Below are 6,000 nucleotides of genomic sequence, written 5' to 3' on the forward strand. Positions count from 1 at the left end.
GCACCGCTACCTGTCTTAAAAAGAGAAAACCTGGGGGTTGTTATTAAGGAGCACCCAGCACAAAAGTACAAGACACAAAAAAGATAAAATCAAAGTATTTATTGAACAAAAGTATCAAACGAAGCCAATGTGTTTCAGCGGAAAGCTTCCCTCTTCCTCAAGGCTAGAGAACAGAAAAGTGGAATGTGACATAAATAAATCATAATTATATTTATATATATATATATATATATATATATATATATATATATATATATATATATATACACATACACATATATATATATATATATACACACACATACACGTATAAACACACATTTTATATACTGTATATACATGGGCGTCCGCATGTAGGGGCAAGGGGGGGTCAATTTCCCCCCCCCCCCGGCAGGGCTGGTGCTACCTACAGGGAAGTGTGCATATCAAATCAGGGGCGCGGCGCTGCATGACATAGCAGGGCCATCACATACACAAACTGGAGTGTATGTCAGAAAGTCATGGTGTTTAAGGCCCCCGAGCTGAGGGCAGGCAGCGCGAGCAGTAGCTGGAAATACAAAGCTCTCCCGCAGCTGCCTGTTACCTTTCACGTGCCGCAGACAGCGTCTGCTAATGCTCAGACCAACCAGATCATCTCCTCTCCTCCTCCTCGGCTCGGAGTGCCGGCTGTGTGTGCTCTGCCTAGACATGTGTGAGAGGCCCAGCGCTCCCTTCTAGATAGGGCCCCGATAACACCCACCGCATGGGGACCCAGCCTCATCTGAGCTGCTTGGCAAGTGCAGCTGTTGTTGGAGCCTTCCATCTGTCTTTTCTGGGGTTAGTAATCCATTTAATTCTCTCTAATGTCACCTGAAGCTTGCAATATAGAAATGTATTGGAGGGGAGTTCTCCATACTAATGATTGTGTGTGTTTATGTATGGGGGTGTAATGTATCTGGGTGTATGAGGGATTTAATGTATCTGGGTGTATGTGGGATTTAATGTATCTGGGTGTATGAGGGATTTAATGTATCTGGGTGTAATGTGTGTGTACGGTGGATGTAATGTATGTGTGTATGAGGGTGTAATCTGTGTGTGTGTATGGGGGATGTAATATATCTGTGAGTATTATGATGTAATGGATCTGTGTGTATGGGGGTGTAGTCTGTGTGTGTATGGGGGATGTAAAATATCTGTATGTATGGGGGTGTAATGTATATGTACTTTGTCTGCAGTCTCTTTCGTGATGACATTGTCGAAAAGGGGCGGAACATGGGTAACCTTAAAGCGGTGGTTCACCCTCAGTGACACGATTTTACCATCGAAACAGGCATTGTAGTGCGAGCTACAGTATGCCTGTCCCGATTTTTTTACCCCCGTACTCACTGTGTACTCGTACATTATAGATTTTGGCTCCCGCGGGGAATGGGCGTGCCTATGGAGAGGGAGGATGATTGACGGCCGGCCCTGGCACGTCACTCTCCCCGAAGACAGCCGGAGTAGGTCTCGGCTCTTCACGGCGCCTGCGCACAGGCTATGCGCAGGCGCCGTGAAGAGCCAAGCCTATTTCGGCTATTTCCGGAGAAGCGTGACGCGCCAGAGCCGGCCGTCAATCATCCTCCGTCTCCATAGGCACGCCCATTCCCCGAGGGGAGTCTGTATCTTCGATGTACGAGTACACGGTGAGTACGGGGATAAAAAAAATCGGGACAGGCATACTGTAGCTCGCGCTACAATGCCTGATTTTATGGTAGAAGAAAAACAATTTTTTTTTTGGGGGTTTATAGGGTGAACCCCCGCTTTAAAATTATGCCCCCCCCCCCCCCTGAAAAAAGTTCTGCAGACGCCCATGTTGTTTCCCCTTCTGCATCCAGGCTGATCTGTGGTCCAATACAACCTTCTGTCTTGCCTAGTCTACTACTTTTTATAAAATGTTTCATTTCTCCACTCATTCTGTTACAATTCTCTGTCTATCATAGTTTGCTACTTTGTAGGCTCCTTCTCCCCCCCTCCGCTGCCACCTCTCCTGATGTTCATTTAATACAGCACAGCCTTGTACTGCTGCCCAGCTCTCAGGTCTCACCAATAATTCTTCCTCCAACACATGCATATCTCTTCTTTTTTCACCCACAGTCCTGGATGAAACCCATACACAAGTTTCCTCATTGTACCTCACAGTGAGTCCATTCATACCCACAGTTTCAGGTCCGTCCCATAGCTGCACCTTTGAGAATTAAAAAGAAAAACCTTCTAATGACGGAGATGATTTTATTTTCGTGTTCTTTTAGCCTGTTCACACCAGTGTGATTTGTCATGCGATTTGACAGTTCCAAATCGCATGACAAGTCGCACCCCAGTGTCAGCAATGGAACCATTCTAATTGTCACCACTCATGTCGCAGCGACTTTGAAAAAGGTTCCTGCAGTACCTTTTGTCCAATTCATTGCGACTTGCATAGACCTCTGTTAAATGAAGTTGCAAGTCGCAGTGAAATTGGAGGTACAAATAGCACTGATCTGCAGCTTTGAAATCGTGCGGACTTCAAAGCCACACCAGTGTGAACCAGGGCTTGGCATTTTCACATTTTTATAAGGATCACATATTTCTTGAGGTTGTATCGATCCTTCCCAACCATATGATGTCTCTATTACATGTATGTATTTATCATGACTTTCTGCATAGAAACCAATCAGCTTCTAACATCAGCTTGTTCAATTAAACTTTGGCAATGAAACCTACTGATGTAGATTTCTTGAGGGATATATGCAATATACAGTATATTACATGGTCTGCTTTTGTGTACTGATCCATATTTCTTCTGAGTTTTTTATGATTATTTCTGTCACATTCCGCTTTCTTTTACCAAAACCCTAAGCCAGGGGTACCCAACCAGTTGCCCGGGGGCCACATATGGCCCGCGGAGCCCTCTGATGTGGCTCGCGACCTCCTGCTCTGGGAAAGACTGTGCGTTGCTGACCCCCCATCCCAGAGCATCAGTGTTGTTAAAGGGGTTTTCCACCTTTTTTTTTAAGTTTATTAAAAGTCAGCAGCTACAAAAAGTGTAGCTGCTCGCTTTTAATAAACAGACACTTACCTGCTCCACGGCTCCAGCGATGCGCCGGCCGGGGCTCCGCTCTTTGCCGGCCGGCGTCTTCATTCTCAGTGTGGACACCCGGCAGTGACAGCTTTCGGCTTCACGGCCGGGCACCCACTGCGCATGCGCGAGTGGCAGTGCGAATGCGCGAGCGGCGCCGTCCGATTTGACAGGCGCTCGCCTACAGGGAGGGGCTGTGAAAAGGCGATTAAGCTAAATCGCCTTCCCAGCCCCTCGGTGGAAGGAGGAAGTGGGACAGGAAGTCCCCTTCTCCTGAAGCCCCCACTCCCCCCCCCAAAAAATTACATGCCAAATGTGGCATGTAAGGGGGCGAGGAGTGGGTTAAGAGGAAGTTCCATTTTTAGGTGTAACTCCTCTTTAATGAAGCTGGGATGCTTTCAAACTGATCCGAAGGTGCAGCGCAGAACACCTGTGGGTTACCTGCACTGAGCCATAGACTTCTGTTATTACCTGCAGGTGTGGTGAGCTTTCAGAAAGTGCACCACACCTACAAGATATAATAGAAGTCTAAGGCAAAGTGTAGCTAACCCGCAGGAAAGCCACAGGTGTACAGCGCTGCTCCTGCAGTGCCGGTAAACCACAATGCGTCAGTGTGAAAGCAGCCTTAGGCCCCTTTGGCATGATTGGTCTGACCCAGTTGGACCCTCCGTTCACCTCTATTGAACCACAGACAAACAGACTTGTGGCCATAACACCCACCTACCTCCAATCTGATCCACTAAAAGAAACAGAAGGGGTCTGTGCCATTTCATATGGGCAGATCAGATCGGAGGGCCCATAGAGTAGAGTGAGCCATGTCCGTGTCCGCTCTGCATATGCAGGGTGGACATGGACCTGCCATCCGCCCACTTCACTCATTGTGGCCCGCGACTGGTTAATAAGTCGCTTAAGTGGCCCTCGCTCTTTAAAAGGTTGGGCACCCCTGCCCTAAGCCTAGGTTCCCACATATGCAATGTGGGAACTGGTGCGATTCCAGTGTCGGGTCCCGCATCTCTCCCGCAGGCAGTTCACACTGCCCTCTGCGGACTGCGGTGTCATTGTTAATGATACCCATGCAATCCGATTCCAGTGCAGGGAATAAAAAAGTCCCTGCACTATTTTCCTGTGAATCTAATCTGAGTTCAGCCATATAACTGGGCTTCTGATGAAGACTACATTAGGCCACATCATGCCGGAATAGTCAACTGTTGTCACCACCTATAAATCTGAGAAACAGTTATCTCTGGATTGCACACATGCACCTTCTCTATTTGTTTCCGTCATACACAAGATAATGCTGGTAATTCAGACTTTTAAATGTTCCACCAAAAAAGGATACACCTGTTCAGTGGCGGCTGGTGCTGTATATTTTAATTGAGGGGGGTGGCAAACAAGACCACCAAAGGCCACCCCCCCGGTCGGTTGCTCAGTCAAACCCCCCTGTCGCTCGCTCGTGCCCCCAGCAGCCCTGCACTTCCCCCATCAATGTTACAGGCTTCTTCCTGCGTCTCCTCCTCCTCAGTTGTTTCACCCTGCATCTCCGGCTTCCCTCCTCCTTTCCTGGGCGGCCAATACAATCGCTTTTTCTCTAAGCCAATCAGGTCTTAAGATCCGCTTCCTGGTCAGCCAGGAGGAGAATCAGGAAGACAATAGTGAATATAAATTTGCTATTGTCACCGTCTTTAATATTGATTTGGGCCCTGGACAAACATTTTCTTGGCCCCCCCATGCAAATTTCCTCTTCACCCAAACATTCCAAAACAAACACACACATAAAGTTATAAATTGTATTGTAACTGTACTGTCTGCCCTTATGTTGTAAAGCGCTGCGCACAATGTCAGCGCTATATAAATAGCGGAGTCCAGGATGATGGGGGGGGGGAAGAGATAGGGGAGTCCAGGATGATGGGGGGAGAGATAGGGGAGTCCAGGATGATGGGGGGGGGGGGGAGATAGTGGAGACCAGGATGATGGGGGGAGAGATAGTGGAGACCAGGATGATGGGAGGGGGAGAGATAGGGGAGTTCAGGCTGACACGCAGGGATTGGGAGTGTGTACTGTATGTATCACACAGGGCACAGAAAAAAAACAGCACAAGGGGAAGTACTTGCATAGCCTCCCCCCAGAGTAACCATCTATTGGTCACCTCTGTACCCCCCTCCATCCACAGTTCACCTCGGTACCTCCCTCCATCCACAGTTCACCTTTTGTATTCCACATCTGTACCCCTCCATCCACAGCTCACTTCTGTATCCCCTGTCTACCTCTGTACCCCCCCATCCACTTCTGTACCCCCCCCCCATGTCCAGCTTTTGTACCCCCTTGTCCACCTCTGTACCCCCCATCCCCGTTCACCTCTGTACCCCCCATCCAAGTTCACCTCTGTTTCCTTCCGTCCACTTCTGTACCCCCCATCCACATTCACCTCTATCTCCACCCCATGTTCACCTCTGTATCCCCCCCATCCACATTCACCTCTGTGCTCCCCCCCCCCATGTTCACGTCTGTACCCCCCCCCCCCATGTTTTCACCTCTGTACCCCCAGTGCACATGTAAAGCCACGGGTCTGTCGGGGGGGGAGGGGGGCGGGAGGAACACAGAGCGCCGCTCTGTCATTTCCTGTCTCTCCGGTCCGCAGCTTCTGACAGATGGAGAAGCGGGACGAGCGGGCTCAAGCACATGAAGCTCGCAGATGTCCCGCTCTCCTATTTTATCGTGCCTGCCGCTTGAGACGGGGAGGGGGGGATATCGGCTGCACCCGCTACTCTGGGAAAACTGCGGGCAACGCAGGGCTTAAGTGTCCGCTACTTTGGGCCCCACAGCAATGACAGGGCCCAGGGCAGCATCCCCATTTGCTTTGCATTAAAGACGGCCCTGATTGTCACACAAGTGGGTGGGCTCAGGGCACAGTGCTCTGCACCCGAGCC

This window comes from Rana temporaria, chromosome 4, assembly GCF_905171775.1.
Source record: "Rana temporaria chromosome 4, aRanTem1.1, whole genome shotgun sequence".
In the NCBI taxonomy this organism is placed as follows: Eukaryota; Metazoa; Chordata; class Amphibia; order Anura; family Ranidae; genus Rana; species Rana temporaria.